We start from the raw sequence: 17,409 nt of genomic DNA on the forward strand, positions 1-17,409 counted from the left end.
CAACAAATTTTTAGAAATGGTTTAGAAAATAGGTATGTCATACTAAAAATATATTTATGTTAGCATATAATGAGTTTGTTATTTTTAAATGAACTAATACTTTTTAAACTTCTTGCTTTGATAAACAGATATAACTAAAAAACCAAAAGCTCCTTGGGGCCCTCAATAACTTTTAAGAGGGTAAAGAGGTCCTAAGATCAAAAAGTTGATTAACATCTATCTCAGAGAAAGAAGAAAAAATGAAAACGAAAAATAAAGCCTAGGCAACATGGTGAAACCCTATCTCTACAAAAAAATACCAAAAAAAAAAAAAAAAATTAGCCAGGCATGGTGGTACACGCCTAGGAGTCCCAGCTACTCAGGAGGTACAGATGGGAGGATAGCTTGAGCCCAGGAGGCAGAGGTTTCAGGGAGCCAAGACTGCGCCATCACACTCCAGTCTGTGTGACTGACCAAGACACTGTCTTTAAAAACAAACAAATAAAAAAAAAAAAAATTAAAAAACACATAAACTTAAAACATACATAAATACCCTATAGAGCATATCAAAGGGCATACAATATCACTGACAATAAGAACACCAAGATCTGACCAGGTGCAGTGGCTCATGCCTGTAGTCCCAACACTTTGGAAGGCCGAGGTGGGTAGATCACCTAGGTCAGGAGTTCAAGACCAGCCTGGCCAACATGGTGAAACCCTGTCTCTACTAAAAATACAAAAAGTTAGCCGGACACTGGTAATAGGCCTGTAATTCCACCTACCTGGAAGGCTGAGGCAGGAGAATTGCTTGAACCCAGGAGATGGAGGTTGCAGTGAGCCGAGAATCGCACCACTGCACTCCAGCCTGGGAAACAAGAAGCGAAATTCCATCTCCAAAAAAAAGAACACCAAGATCCAAAACGTGACACTTACTCAGAAAGTATCTAGTGTTTTCAAACTGTACCTTTTCCAAGGACAGAAAGATTTTTCACATTTTGGATTTTACTTAAATGATTGATTGGCTGCCTCTCTCACTGGGCTATAAGGCCTGTGAAGACAGAACAGCATGTGTTTTGCTCAACCACCAGGGCTAGTCCAGCACCTGGCACAAGGCAATCATTCAAACATTTGCTGGGTTTAAATATTTTTTTAAAGACAAAAGACCCACAGGCCGGCCACGGTGGCTCAAGCCTGTAATCCCAGCACTTTGGGAGGCCAAGACGGGCGGATCACGAGGTCAGGAGATTGAGACCATCCTGGCTAACATGGTGAAACCCCGTCTCTACTAAAAAAAATACAAAAAGAACTAGCCAGGAGATGGCAGGTGCCTGTAGTCCCAGCTACTCGGGAGGCTGAGGCAGGAGAATGGCGTAAACCAGGGAGGCGGAGCTTGCAGTGAGCTGAGATCCGGCCACTGCACTCCAGCCTGGGCGACAGAGCGAAACTCCGTCTCAAAAAAAAAAAAAAAAGACCCACAAACAGAACTCACTGACATGTCTATTCAAAACTCACAACGATGGCTGGGTATGGTAGCTGATACCTATAACCTCAAGCACTTTGGGAGGCCAAGGTGGGAGGATTGCTTGAGGTTAGGAGTTCTAAACCAGCCTAGGTAACACAGCGAGACCCCCTCTTAAAACAACTTTTTAGGCCAGGCGTGGTGGCTCACGCCTGTAATCCCAGCACTTTGGGAGGCTCGGACGGGCGACCAAGAGGTCAGGAGATCAAGACCATCCTGGCTAACACGGTGAAGCCCCGTCTCTACTAAAAATACGAAAAATTAGCCAGGCGTGGTGGTGGGCGCCTATAGTCCCAGCTACTTGGGAGGCTGAGGCAGGAGAAAGGTGTAAACCCGGGAGGAGGAGCTTGCAGTGAGCAAAGATCAAGCCACTGCACTCCAGCCTGGGCAACAAAGCAAGACTCCGTCTTAAATAAATAAATAAACAAACAAACAAATAACTTTTTAAAAATTAGCTGTAACCCAGGCACAGTGGCTCAGGTCTCTAATCCCAGAACTTTGGGAAGCCAAGGCGGAAGGATCACTTGAGCCCAGGAGCTCAAGACCAGGCTTAAGGCTTCATCTCTACAATTTTTTTTCTCCCCCTGCAAGACAGAGTCTTGCTCTGTTGCCCAGGCTGGAGTGCAGTGGTGCAATCTCGGCTCGCTGCAACCTCTGCCTCCCGGGTTCAAGGGATTCTCCTGCCTCGCCCTCCCAAGTAGCTGGGATTACAGGGCCGCACCACAACACCCAGTTAATTTTTCTACTTTTAGTAGAGACGGGGTTTCACCATGTTGGCCAGGCTGGTCTCGAACTCTTGACCTCGTGATCTACCTGCCTCAGCCTCCTAAAGTGCTGGGATTACAGGCAAGAGCCACCGCGCCCGGCCTCTACGAAAAATTTTTAAAAAGTTAAATGAAATTAAAATTAGTTTGGTGTGGTGGACCGCGTGTATAGCTCCGGCTACTTAGGAGGCTGAAGCCAGAGAATCACTTTAGCTCAGGAGTTCCAGGCTGCAGCAAACTGCCTGCATGACAGAGCAAAACCCTGTATCTAAAAAACCAATTTAACAAGCCTGTAATCCCAGCACTTTGGGAGGCCGAGACGGGTGGATCACGAGGTCAGGAGTTCGAGACCATCCTGGCTAACGTGGTGAAACCCCAGTCTCTACTAAAAATACAAAAAACTAGCCTGGGCGAGGTGGCAGGCGCCTGTAGTCCCAGCTACTCAGGAGGCTGAGGCAGGAGAATGGCGTAAACCCGGGAGGCGGAGCTTGCAGTGAGCTGAGATCCGGCCACTGCACTCCAGCCTGGGCGACAGAGCGAGACTTCGTCTCAAAAAAAAAAAAAAAAAAAAAATTTAAAAGATGACATTTTGCAATCAAAATTTACCTATTTACATAGTAACAGCAATCATAAAAGCCACCATTCACTGAGAGCCTACTTAGTGCATGCCAGGTATTATACTTAGATTTTTCATTGATACAATAACCACAGGAACATACTTTACAGATAAGGATAGTTAGGCTCCAAAAGGTTAACCTGTTTAAAGTTACATGTAATAAGTAACAGAATTTTTTTTTTTCTTTTTTTGAGATGGAGTCTCACTCTGTCACCCAGACTGGAGTGCAGTGGTGCAACCTTGGCTCACTGCAACCTCCACCTCCCAGGTTCAAGAGATTCTGGTGCCACAGTCTCCTGCGTAGCTGGGATTACAGATGCCTACCACCAACGCCCTGCTAATTTTAGTATTTTTGGTAGAGATGGGGATTCTCCATGTTGGCCGGGCTGGTCCCGACTCTTGACCTCAGGTGATTCACCTGCCTGGCCTTCCCACAGTGCTGGGATTACAGACATGAGCCACCATGCCTGGCCAGAAATTTTTTTTTTTTTTTCTTTTTGAGACAGGGTCTTATTCTGTCACCCAGGCTGGAGTGCAATTGGAGGATCACTTGAGCCTGGGAGGCTGAGGCTGCAGTGAGACTGTAGTTAGGACTACAGGCCCATGCCACCATGCCCAGCTACTTTTTTTTTTTTTTTTAAAGAAATGAGGTTTTGCCATGTTGCCCAGGCTGGTCTTGAACTCTTGGACTCAAGCAATTCACCTGCCTCAGCCTCAGCAAAGTGCTGGAATTACAGGCATGAGCCACTGCACCTGGCCAAGTGACAAAAGATCAAACCGACATCTCCCTGCTCAAAAGCCTCAAGCTTTTCACTACATATTGATATGGTACTCAATATTGCTTTTTTTTCCAGTCCCTTGCAATTTTCAGAAGAATTCATTTTGTACAAAGTCACTTTTCTTTCCTTTTCTCAATCTCCATTCTGTTCACTGTCCCCAAACTCTCACCCCCTTGCACCACACAATTAAACAATATAGTTGCCCTCAATTAAGGAAGAGTGTATGTTCTTATAATACATTATGGGAAACTTCATTAATAAAGGTACAAACACTGGACGTGGAGGCTCACGCCTGTAATCCTAGCACTTTGGGAGACCAAGGCGGGAGGACAGCTCGAGTCCAGGAGCTCAAGACCAACCTAGGCAATGTGGCAAAAACCAGTCTCTACAAAAAATAGAAAACTTAGCCATGTGCAGTGGCGTATGCCTGTACTCCTATATTCAGGAGGATGAGGTGGGAGGATCACCTGAGCACGAGAAGGTCAAGGCTGCAGTGAGCTGCGACTGCAGCCTGAGGGACAGAGCAAGGCCTTATCTCAAAAAACGTTTTTTTTTTTAATTAAAAAAATATACAAAAAGGCTGGGAGCGGTGGCTCACGCCTGCAATCCTAGCACTTTGGGAGGCCAAGACAGGTGGATCACCTGAGGTCAAGAGTTCGGGACCAGCCTGGCCAACATGATGAAACCTCGTCTCTACTAAAAATACAAAAATTAGCCAGGCATGGTGGTACGTGCCTGCAATCCCAGTTGCCAGTGAGGCTGAGGCAGGAAAATCACTTGAACCCAGGGGATGGAGGCTGCAGTGAGCCAAGATGGCTCCACTTCACTCTAGCCTGGGCGAAAGAGCAAAACTCCATCTCAAAAATACAAAAAATCCCAATGGTAGAAGTAATATAAAAAGCTAAGAAGAGGGTCAGATTCCAGAACTAAAGCAGGGCTCTCTGATTCACTGATCTTGCAGGACGGCTACTAATCCAGTTACACCAAAAAGATCTGGTCATGGTTTGGGGAGCACCACACATCAATTCCCAAGAAACTGATCATGAGAGCCCCTGGTTATGGCTACTCTTCGAGACCTAAGCCATGATTTATCAAATAGAAAGTACCAAGACAATTCCTTGTCAGTCTGTACAACCAAATTCTTGTTGTACAGGAGGAATTTTAAACCTCAAAAACTTCTGCCAATTCCTCGTCAATCTGTATAACCCAAGGACCAATAATGAAGAGACCAGAGCTCCCAAGACTTCCTCCTCCATGCCCAGGAGAACTTGAATAAAAGGCGCTTTGTTCCCAAAGAAGATACTAGCCACAATATCACTACAGAAGAAAACATATTGCTAATATTATCATTCTTCCTACTGTTTCTGAACAATATAAACATTTCTCCTTCTTTCTTCCTCCTTTTGGTGAAAAGAATAAAATCAGCAAAAATGAAATATTTTAGGAAAAAATACAATGCCATCAACATTGCCACATCATTTGATAATCTTACTATAAGCCAATGTTTTCCACAGAGGGATTCCCTAGATCCTGTGAAAAAAAAAATTTTTTTTTTTGAGACAAGGTCTTGCTCTGTTACCCAGGTAGGAATGCAGTGGTGCAATCACAGCTCTGTACAGCCTCAAATTCCCAGGCCAAGGGATCTCCCAGCCTCAGCCTCCTAAGGAACTGGGACCAAGGCATGCACTACCACACGGAGCTAATTATTTATTTTTATTTATTTATTTATTTATTTACTTTGAGACAGAGTCTTGCTCTATCACTCAGGCTGGAGTGCAGTGACTCAATCTCGGCTCACTGCAGCCTCCACTCTCAGGTTCAAAAGATAATCTTCTGTCTCAGCCTCCCAAGTAGCTGGGACTACAGGCGCGTGCCATCACACCCGGCTAATTTTTGTATTTTCAGTAGAGACAGGGTTTCGCCATGTTGGTCAGGCTGGTCTCAAACTCCTGACCTCAAGCGATCCGCCTACCTCAGCCTCCCAAAGGGATGGGATTATAGGCGTGAGTCACCATGCCCAGCCAAACTTCTTTATTTTCGTAGAGACATGATCTCCCTATGTTTCCCAGACTAGTTTCAAACTCCTGGACTCAAGTGATCCTCCAGCCTCAACCTCCCAACATGTTTGGATTACAGATGTAAGACATGCTGCACCCAGCCCGTGAAAATTTTACACAAATCATGCAGAAATCCTTTTAAACCTCACAAAGCTCTGAATACGTCTTATGTCAACATCCAGATTTAAGAAAATGTACAATATAAGAAAGAACTTTTCTATCTTAAAAATGAATTCAGCTACCATCTGCTAAAAACAACCATGGCTAAAAAAAAGGAATCAGAAGTCACATCTGTGGGCTGTCATTAGACATATCGCTCTATAATAAATCACTTTTATTAGTTCCTAGCCTTTGCATCAAAAATCTAGACATACTAATACAGCAAAATGTAAGTAATAAAATATTAGCTAAGCAATTAGGTGTCACCAAGTATATATGAGCTACAAACAATAATAAATAGGGGCTGGGTATGGTATTATAGGCTCATGCCTATAATCCCGGCACTTTGGGAAGCCGAGGTAGGTGGATCACCTGAGGTCAGGAGTTCGAGACCAGCCTGGCCAACATGGTGAAACCCTGTCTCTACTAAATATTAAAAACTAGCTGGGTGTGGTGGCATACACCTGTAATCCCAGCTACCTGGGAGTCTGAGGCAGGAGAATCGCTTGAACTCAGGAAGCGGAGGTTGCAGTGAGCCAAGATCATGCCACTGCACTCCAGCCTGGGCAACAAGAGTGAAACTCCATCTCAAAAAATAAAAATTAAGGCCAGGCACGGTGGCTCATGCCTGTAATTCCAGTACTTTGGGAGGCAGAGAACGGGCGGATAAGCTGAGGTCAGGAATTTGAGACCTGCCTCACCAACATGGAGAAAACCTGTCTCTAGCAAAAATACAAAGCGTGGTGTGGTGGCGCATGCCTGTAATCCCAGCTACTTGGGAGGCTGAGGCAGGAGAACTGCTTGAGCCCGGGAAGCGGACGGTGTGGTGAGCTGAGACGGCACCATTGCGCTCCAGCCTCGGCAACAAGAGTGAAACTCTATCTCAAAAAAAAAATACAAAAATAAAAAAAATACACAGGACTTCAAAATGTTCCATTAAAAAAAGTCTGCTTCAGTATTATCTAATAATTCTGGAATACAAAAACGTATTATTTCAAAAGTTTATACTGTCTCACTGATCCTTTCCCAAATGTAACGGTCCCCATTACTACTCTAATAATGTGAATAGAGTCTATGAAGTTGGACCTTTCGAATTCTATATGGCTTCCTAATACTCAAGTGTAGCTTAATACTATAAAAAGTATCGAGAAGTTAAAATTTACAAAAAACAAACAATGGAAATAACCAACGAATTTTTCCACACGAAGCTTCTCCTTTGCTTATGTCTGCTTGCTAAACCTTTACCCAGCCACTCCTCTGAACCTCCAAAATCAATAATTTTTGTTAAAAAACTGCACTAAGAAGTCCATGTGTGGTGGCTCACACCTGTAATCCCAACATTTTGGGAGGCCGAGGCGGGTGGATCTCTTGAGCCCAGAAGTTCAAGACAAGCCTGGCCAACGTGGCAAAACCCCATCTCTACTAAAAATTAGCTGGATGTGGTGGCGAATACCTGTAATCTCAGCTACTCAGGAGGCTGAGGCATGAGAATCACTTGAACCTGGGAGGCAGAAGCTACAGTGGGCTGACATTGTGCCACTGCACTCCAGCCCAGGCAACAGAGCAAGACTGTCTAAAAAACAAACAAACAAACAAAAACAGCACTAATAAATTTCAACAAGTATGCCTGGTGAGACCTAATGGCCTCATTCACCAAAAGATAGATAGGCATATAGGTTAACTCTTTAGAACAGATAAATCTAAACTGCAGAGCTATACACAGGACATTTTTCTAGAATGCTAGAAAAGGAAAAATGTCTAAAGCTTCTCTGGGAGTCCACCTAGAACAGTCACCATTCTACCTTCTCTGAGACCTACCCCTGCCATGAGGAGTGGGACCTTTCAGCTAACTGTGTGTGCACTTCTAGACTCCAATCCTATGTCCATAACTAGTCTCATCAATGACGGAGAACTGAGCCAAGTTCAACCAGTCAAATCTCCCCTCCCAAGAATCTGAAACATGAACACTGTGCTAGCAATCCATTGGCTACTGGCACTAGAGCCTAAGTTCATATGTGGCTCCAAGAATTAAGTGGCCATTTGCTACCATGAGTTTGTGTTTGTTAAAGTAGAAAAGGTCAGAATGCACAAATACAACTAAAGCAGGACAAAAAGAGACAAGAGAGGACACTGGCCAACTGGTAGAAAAGTGCTATCTACAAGTACTATGGCTCCTGAAAGCTTCCCAGTTTCTGGTTCACATCCCTCAGGAAGTCAACTGCTCTTTGGTTCTTTAGAGTACCCCTGCCTCCAAAGCATTCCTCCTTTTTTCTTGCCAACAAAAAATTATTATGACAGTTTAAGACACAAATTCACACCAGGATCAATGCAAAAAGGGTACGTTACTCTTACTGTTCATAAAGGATCTGACAGGCACCAGGGAAGAAGTTTCTACTCACTACCCAAAACCTCAGGAGAAATAATAGGGCAAAAATAACTAAAACCTAAAAGCAGAAATTACCTATTTGCAAAAGCCCTCAGGCTTTGTGCTTCCCTTCCACACTTACCTGTTCAAAAATTCTGCTGGTTCACAGCAGGAGATTTGAGCAGATTTTGTTCAGATCCTTTTAACACTGTAAATAATAAAAATATTAATATAAATCACCCAGCAACCTCTTAGGAAACTTTAAAAGCACAATTTTTCATCATGAATATATTCTGCAGAAAATGGCTTCCAAACCTGGTTAAAAGATTAGCTCAGCTGGTGTATTTATAAACTAGATTCCCTAACATCTAGAAAGTCTCAGTAGTTCTACAGTGGGAATGAAAACTATATATTTTTTAACAGAAGTTCCAAGTGATTCTTATGAAGCTGACAAATGAAGACCACCATGGGGTTTCAGAGAAGTGATTATTTGGAGTTTTCATTCAAAACTCCATTATAGGGACTCGGTATTAACTTTCAAAACCTACTGCCAGGCACAGTGGGTCATGCCTGTAATCCTAACACTTTGGGAGGACAAGGCAGGTGATCGATTGAGCCCAGGAGTTCAAGACCAGCCTGGGCAACATAGCAAAACCCCATCTCTACAAAAATTAGCTAGGCATGGGGCGCATGCCTGTAGTCCCAGCTATTCAGGAGGCTGAGGTAGGAGGATCACGTTAGCTCAGGGAGGTCAAAGCTGCAGTGAGCTGCAACTGCACCACTGCACTCAGCCTGGGGGACAGAGTGAGACCCTATCTCAAAAAATATATATCTAACAGAAAAACAAAAGCCGCATCACAGCAATATGCATCCTACACAAATAATCACTGAACCCTCAGAAAGACGATCATTGCCAAAATGTCCAGGGAGCAAAGCTCCAAGTGTGCTTTCAGTTGCAAAATCACAACCTGACTTTAATGCTATGTTGGGGCAGTATCTTAAAAATTCACAAGTTGGTGATATTCCAAGTGACAAGGAGTGAACTGAAGTATAGTATCTTCAGGTAGTTTCTTGGCTAAAATCAAATGATGCTTTATTGCTATACAAAGTCAAAGAACAATAATTAACAATTAAAGTTGACAATTCCATTAACTACAGGAAAGCAACTAGGTAGAGAGAGAGAGAGACAGAGACTTTTTTTTTCTTTTTTTTTTTTTGAGACAGACTCTCGCTCCGTTGCCCAGGCTGGAGTGCAGTGGCACAATCTCAGCTCACTGCAACCTCCACCTCCCAGGTTCAAGCGAGTCTCCTGCCTCAGCCTCCTGAGTAGCTGGGATTACAAGTGTGCAGCACCATGCCTGGCTAATTTTTGTATTTTTAGTAGACACAGGTTTCGCCATGTTGGCCAGGCTGGTCTCGAACTCCTGACATCGAGTGATCCGCCCACCTTGACCTCCCAGAGTGCTGGGATTACAGGCATGAGCCACTGCACCCAGCCAATTACTTTCAAAATGGGGTCTTGCTTTGTTCCCTCAGCTGGAGTGTAGTGGTACAATCAGAGCTCACTGTAGCCTTGACCTCCTGGGCTCAAGCAATCCTCCAGCCTCAGCCTCCTGAGTAGCTGGGACTGTAAGCGTGCATCACCATACTCAGCTAATTTTTTAAAAATCTTTTTTAGAGATGGGGTTCTCTCTATGTTGCCCTGGCTGGTCTCAAACTCCTGGGCTCAAGTCATCTTCCTACCTCAGCCTCCCAAAGTGCTGGGATTATAGGTGTGAACTACTGCACCCACCCATAGAAGAGTTTATTTATTATCCACTTCTCCTTCCCTTTCCTCCTGCCCTTAAAAAATTACACAGTTCAGTGGGTAAAGTTATATGACCTTTGGACATTATAACATGGCTACTTTTTTTGCAAAATTAAATCAGAGGTGGATGTGACTTTCTCAAATTGCACTCTTGGTGGGGCACAGTGGCCCATGTCTATAATCTCAACACTTTGGGAGACTGAAGCAGGAGTATCACTTTAGACCAGAAGTTTAAGACCAGCCTAGGCAACACAGTGAGACCCCATCTCTACAAAAAATATTGGCCAGATGTGGTGGCATGGAACTGTAATCCCAGCCACTTAGGAAGCTGAGGTAGGAGGATGGCTTGAGTCTGGGAGGTTGAGGTTACAGTGGGCAGTGATTGTACCACTGTGCTCCAGCCTAGGTGACAGAGCAAGACCCTGTCTTATTTGGAGAGTCTTGCTCTATCACCCAGGCTGGAGTGCAGCGGTGCAATCACGGCTCACTGCAACCTCAACCCCCTAAGAGACAGGGTCTTGCTCTATCATAGGCTGTAGTGAGCCGAGATTAGGCCGCTACACTGCAGCCTGGGCAACAAAGTGAGATTCCATCTCAAATAATAATAATTAAGCTAACGAAACCCCATAGTTAATAAGAAAATATAAAATTGTGGCCGGGTGCGGTGGCTCAAGCCTGTAATCCCAGCACTTTGGGAGGCCGAGACGGGCGGATCACGAAGTCAGGAGATCGAGATCATCCTGGCTAACACAGTGAAACCCCGTCTCTACTAAAAATACAAAAAAAAGAAATTAGCCGGGCGTGGTGGCGGTCGCCTGTAGTCCCAGCTACTCCAGAGGCTAAGGCGGGAGAATGGCGTGAACCTGGGAAGCGGAGCTTGCAGTGAGCCCAGATCGCGCCACTGGGGGCGACAGAGCGAGACTCCGTCTCAAAAAAAAAAAAAAAAAGAAAATATAAAATTGTGTTCCTCATTTACTTAAAGTAGGGAAGTATGTAATACTTTGAAATATTTTTATAAAATGAAGTTTGGTCAATTAAGAGAACATTCTTTGTTTTTCAAACCTCTCTCCTCTTTCAACCTCACACAAAACTATAGGCAATTCAATAAAGGTATCACTTTACATTCCTACATAATTAATTTAGTATACTTCTCATTCATCTAAGAGCATGAATAAAATGTAAAAACAATATTTGGTCAAGAAACACTGCACTGCTAACTATAAGCAAGTTTATACATGAAATAAAAATCTCTAGTTTTAAAGAGATGTAATTTTTCAAAGCATTAAAACCAATGGAAACTCTAGAACTTTTTAACCTTATTTTAAACTTCTATTTATTTCTTTTTCATTTTATACATTTTTCCTTTTATTCTTAAATACTCTCCCATGCAAAAACCATAGGACATTATCACCATAAAACCCTAGTGGGAGCGAAGCAGTGAAAAAAAGCTTGAGTTAAGACTTTTAGAACAATGACCAAACAATATGTCATGGTAATTTAAACTGAAGGAAAATGGACATTTAACTTGCCTCTAAGAGACCTGGGTTTAACACCAACATAGGCTGTAGATTCAACCTAATGAGACTGGTCCCACTATAATCTATAAGAAATAGAATAAAACAAAGTATGGAAAATTTAATCAGCAGAGGCTAATGGAGAATTGCAAACAAAGTCAGAATTTGAAAATGGCACAAGTCAAAGATCCTATAGAAGGGCAATTATAAAAGTGACAGTAGTAATCTTTTTACCCAAAAAGGTTCTCCCAGATAGGAATCACTATCAACAGTTTCATCTTCCAACGTGAAGGTCAACAAAAAGAGAATAGACATATAGAGTATTAAAATGCAGAGTCATGAAAACAAATGAGCTGATACGACATCAAAGACATTATAATTTGGAAATGTCATTTCAAAAACACAACAGAAAAACAAGAGGTAGAAAGGCAATTAGTTAAAACACTACCTCATCACTACCATCACTATGCCTCCCTTTTAGCCAAGGAGTTGCATTCACACACTGACCTTGTAATTCCCATCTTCTCATGATTTTGAGGCAAACCTACTCCAAAGTGTTTCTCACATGTGCATATCACCAGCAAAACCATTTCAAACCCAAAATATTAAAATTCCTCAGCTGAACTAAAATGACAAGGACATTTATGAAAGCTCAGTAAAAAGAATATAGAGATAAGCTGGAAGGAAATCAGAAAATGTTTTTTGCAAAAAAAAAATGTCTATTAAGTATCAGATTAGAGAACTAGTCTGAAAGGTAAAAGTGGAGGAATAAAAAACTCAGCACACAAAGTTCTACATGTGTAAAATGTAAAGGATATGGACACGAATTAGAAGAAGAGTCTCTGGGCTGGACAGCACAGTATTAAGGGAAATTCTTTACTAACCAGATTAAGGATAATTTGAGTTAATACACTGTTTCCACCTTTTTTCCTGGTTATGTTCCTTAATCATATGTCTAAACGTCAACGGAAAACTTCTCACTTCCTTACATTTGCAAATATCCTGAAATTTCCAAAGATACCCCTTCTTGTAAAGTAATTGCTTTTGAAAAGCACTTTCAGGCAGTTTATCATCAATCTCATTTTAAAACGTTTACTTTTGAGAAAGATATTTCATTATAATTTCCTGAAATATTTGAGCATCCTAAATTTTTCCAAATTAGGGGATGGGGAGGGGAGTTACGTAGGGGAAGGGGGTTGCATAGGCTGACTGCTGGCCCAAATCTCCAGAATCTGATATCCCTTTCCAAGAATCACAAGAGGTAAGAAAAAAGAATTCAGGAGAGCAAATAATCCATCTCATCTTAGTACCAAAGAGGTAAGTACACACATCTCCCACCAGTCTCCCTCTCACCCTTGCCTCTCAGCCTAGGCTAGCCTCCATGCTTTTCCCAGTCTACTCCTGAGTCGCTCCCAACTAAGTTTTTGTCTCTGGGTCTTCGCTCTTGCTGCTCCCTAGCCTAGAGCACTTTTACTCCAGTAAAGCTAAAGAAACAGCACCTTCACCTCTGTTGGGTTTTTCCTCCAGTGTTAGCTTCTCCATGAGGCCTTCTCGGGACACTTAAAATTAACCCTTCCCTAAATCCCTATTATTCTATCTCCCTGACTCATTTTTTTCCTTCACATCGCTTACCACTACATTTTTACCACTACATCACGTATTTTACCTGTCTGTCTAGAAATGAATTCCATACAGCCAGGAATTGTTTGGTCTGTTTTGCTCCCAGCACATAAGGGTGTAGTAAGTACTCAATAGGGTATCTGTCAAATAAACGCATGTATGAATGAATAAACAAATGAATGGAAGCACATAGTCCCTTCTCCCTCCCCAGCCTCAAGACTCTCAAATGCTTTGTCAGGGATTAAAAAGGCATGAAGCCTTCTCCTTTCTGGTGAATCACTACCATCATCCGTGTATTCACTGATGTTAAATTTCGAAAGAAACACCATGTGACATTTTTCCAGTTACGTGTCACTTTTAAATACTTTTCTAGTGTCCTCTTCTGATGTCAACATCTGATGTAAAAGCAAAGTACATATTCCAGTTTGAGCACACCAGAAACTGCTATACTAACTAGTAAAACACGTAAAACCATCAATGAATAAGAGAAAATATTTGTGTTCTGGGCAAAATGGACAAAATTTGTAAGGCCAAAGCTACAAATATTAGAAGGATCAAAATTAATGTTCAGAATGACAAAAAAAAATTTCTAATCTAGGAAGTCATTTGATTCTAAAAAGGAAATACTATGTAAGGAAAGAGTACCTTCCCCAGACACAACATTGGGAATCAAAACTGCCTTAATTCAAGGTATACAGCACTAGACAGGAAGCCGTTCACAGGCTCTGGCCCCATACTCAATTTCTTACAAGTTAAACTGGAATACTTACCTTTCTTACAGAGAGACCATGTGTGTTTAAGTGCTTTGACTTGCAGGAAAATGAAAACAACAAAATAAAAAACACAGTACTAGATAACTAACTGCAAAGCAACGTTATTGCTTCCCGAATACGATCATACACTCCGCTTCTTTCAGGCCCCCATTCTCTGTTCGCTTGATTTATGTTTCAGTCACAAAACAAGTATTCAGAGTGCTTTTGGAAACTGCTGACACTTAAGGCTAATGCCCATTTCAACCTGATGTGAACATTCGGGTCCCCAAGGCTGCCATGGGCTCTACTTTCCCAGCCTCGGTCCCAAGGTTCCGATCATGGTGGCTCCACCTCGCCTCAGGCCTGGTCCAGACCCAGTACTCTCGCCACGGAAGGAGTCTCCTTCGTCCAGATGCTCCGTGGGGAAGGCAGGAGCGCACCTCCCAGGGGCTAGGTGTGGACAGGAGAGCCGGCAGAAGCAGCTGTCTGGCCGCAGCAGCTGTTAGCGCGGCACCCCGAGGCTGGGCGGGTGGCTGGCCCGAAGAAGTAGGCAGAGGAAGGTGAGCCCTCCGGCTCCGAACAAGCCGGCCTGACACTGCCCACCCCACCACCCTCCTGCCTTGTTCAGCTCCCCTCGCAATGCCAAGAGGCCCTGGCCAAGGGGCTCCTCGGATCCCTGCGGCCGTGACGCGCCAGGGCCCTCAGCGCCCCTCGCCCGAGAGGAGGCTCTCTCCGGCCCTGCACCTGACCTGTCCCGTCGCCTGACGGCCCAAGCCGGTCGGAGCGGCCTGTGGGTGTCCATGCGGCCGGGCCGGCTCGAGCCGGAGGGGCAGGGACACGAGCGCGGACCAGAGGCACAGACGGCCCGGGACGAGGCGGCGGGGCCAGGGCGCGGAGCAGAGCCGAGCAGGGTAGCGACACGGAATGGCTCGTTACCTGCGGTCCGGGACAGGGAGTCTCAGAACCCAAGTCAGTCCTCAGCCTCAACAACACAAGATGGCCGACACGTCGCCACGTACGTCACGTGACCGCGCGCTCGCTCCGCCACGCCCCCTGCTCCGCCCCCGCCCCTTCCCGCTTCCCTCCCCACTCTCCAGTCTCCCACGACATCCTTCCTTTCCACCGCCACCCGCCCCTCTGCCCAGACACGCCCCTGCCCGAGACCCGGATGAAAGGTTGGAAGAGGGCGGGGTCGCGGCAGTGCGCAGGCGCCTGCTGATCCCTTGGCAGCATTTGGGTACCTGCCCTTGAGTTGAGTGGACTTGGTTCCCAGAGTTGGGCCCGGACCAGGCACCCTGTGACTCACTGTCCTGTACGCCCAGAGCCTTTTGCAGTTCAAAAGCCTCTGCATCACTTACGGACTGGTTTTTCAAATTAGAACTTTTCCACAGCTTTTAGTCCGGCATTTTCCTTCCCAGTTGCCATCCTAGAGCGAATGGGAAAGCCGCAAAAGCTGAAATTCAAAGCAGCTTCTCTACTTGTTAACAGTTCTGGTAGAACTGGGAATTCATTCCAGAGTGTTGTACTGGGACAGCTGGGAAGGACTTGAGCGCTCTGACTCCTTCCTAGGACATGTGGGGCTATAACCCTTTTACCTAGCGATGAACTGTTTTGGAATGGACAGATAAAATACAAGACACCCAGCAATATTTGGGGCACACGCTGAAAAACTGTTTGTTGTTTTTCTGAAATTCGAATTTAACTGGGCGTCCTGTGTTTGCTAAATCTAGCAACTCTATCCTTAGGCATCCCGTTCTTGCCTGTGTCTCCAACTTCTTCCTTCCTACAGGATCCTTCCTGTCAGTTTTAAAGATTGCTTTTGTCTCCTGTCTTAAAATGAACTGTTAAAAACTCCAATTCTCAGGCCGGGCGCGGTGGCTCACGCCTGTAATCCCAGCACTTTGGGAGACCTAGGCGGGCGGATCACGAGGTCAGGAGATCGAGACCAGACCATCCCGGCTAACACGGTGAAACCCCGTCTCTACTGAAAATACACACTCACAAAAAAAAAAATTAGCTGGGTGTGGCGGCACGCGTCTGCAGTCCCAGCTAGTCGGGAGGCTGAGGCAGGAGAATCGCTTGAACCGGGGAGGCAGAGGTTGCAGTGAGCCGAGATCACGCCACTGCACTCCAGCCTGGCGACAGAGCAAGACTCCGTCTGAAACAAAAACAAAAACCTCAAATTCTCGGCCGGGCGTGGTGGCTCACGCCTGTAATCCCAGCACTTTCGGAGGCCGATGAGGGCAGATCACCTGAGGTCAGGAGTTTGAGACCAACCTGACCAACCTGGAGAAACCCCGTCTCTACGAAAAATACAAAATTAGCCGGGCGTGGTGGCGCATGCCTGTAATCCCAGCTACTCGGGTGGTTTAGGCAGGAGAATCGCTTGAACCCGGGAGGCGGAGATTGCGGTGAGCAGAGATCGTGCCATTGCACTCCAGTTTGGGCAACAAGAGTGAAAATTCGTCTCAAAACAAAACAAAACAAAAACACCAATTCTCCCTCCTGCGACCCTGTTCCCTTTCAAAGCCAGGTTGCACCAAAGAATTGTTTATATGCACTTTCTCCATTTCCACACCTGGCATGCAATCATCAACCACTCCTAGGTGGCTTCTGTCCTTTCCTATCTGCTTGTTGCTTGCCCTAAGAACACCCCATCCTACAGGTTGATAACTGGAGTCTTTCAGTCCTCATCTTAACTTCGTGTTTCCCTGTCTTCAGTATGATTGACCACTTCCTACTTTATGAAACGCTTTCTTGTTTTGTTTGTTTTGTTTTGTTTTGTTTTGGTTTGAGACGAATTTTCACTCTTGTTGCCCAGGCTGGAGTGCAATGGCGCGATCTCTGCTCACTGCAACCTCCACCTCCCAGGTTCAAGCTATTCTCCTGCCTCAGCCTCTTGAGCAGCTGGGATTACAGGCATGCGCCACCACGCCCGGCTAATTTCGTATTTTTGGTAGAGACAGGGTTTCTCCATGTTGGTCAGGCTGGTCTTGAACTCCCGACCTCAGGTGATCTTCCCACCTCGGCCTCCCAAAGTGCTGGGATTACAGGCATGAGTCACCACACCAGGCCTTCTGAAACACTTTCTTCCCTTGACTTTTATACCCTTACTGTTCAAAGTGGTACAGTAGCATCAACATCATGTGGAGACTTGTTAGAAATACAGAAATTTAAAGGAGCCCTTAACAATCCCATTCTGCAGAATTCTACCCCCATAGCTTGGGAAAACATAGAGAGATCCCATTTCTAAAAAATAAAAATAAAAAATAATTAGCCAGGCGTGGTGGCATGCACCTGTAGTCCTAGCTACTTGGGAGGCTGAGGATCACCAGCCCAGGAATACAAGGCTGCAGTGAGCTATAATCGTGCCACTGCACTCCAGCCTGGACAAGACCCTGTCTCTAAAACAAACAATCAAAAGAACTCTACCCCATCATCCATGTTGTTCTCCTCTCCTTGATCTTCCCCCTGAACT

General features: G+C 44.8%; 1 protein-coding gene across 1 annotated transcript in view; it reads right to left on the reverse strand.

Moving 5' to 3' along the window:
• GIGYF2 (GRB10 interacting GYF protein 2) overlaps window positions 1–14,913 on the reverse strand; it is a 166,414-nt gene extending 151,501 nt beyond the window's left edge. The window contains 1 exon segment of the mRNA XM_010354548.2: window positions 14,868–14,913. The gene's annotated coding sequence lies outside the window, so the exon portion shown is untranslated.
• Window positions 14,914–17,409: the final 2,496 nt, after the last annotated feature.

The sequence above is a fragment of the Rhinopithecus roxellana genome, chromosome 14 (assembly GCF_007565055.1).
Source record: "Rhinopithecus roxellana isolate Shanxi Qingling chromosome 14, ASM756505v1, whole genome shotgun sequence".
Lineage (NCBI taxonomy): Eukaryota > Metazoa > Chordata > Mammalia > Primates > Cercopithecidae > Rhinopithecus > Rhinopithecus roxellana.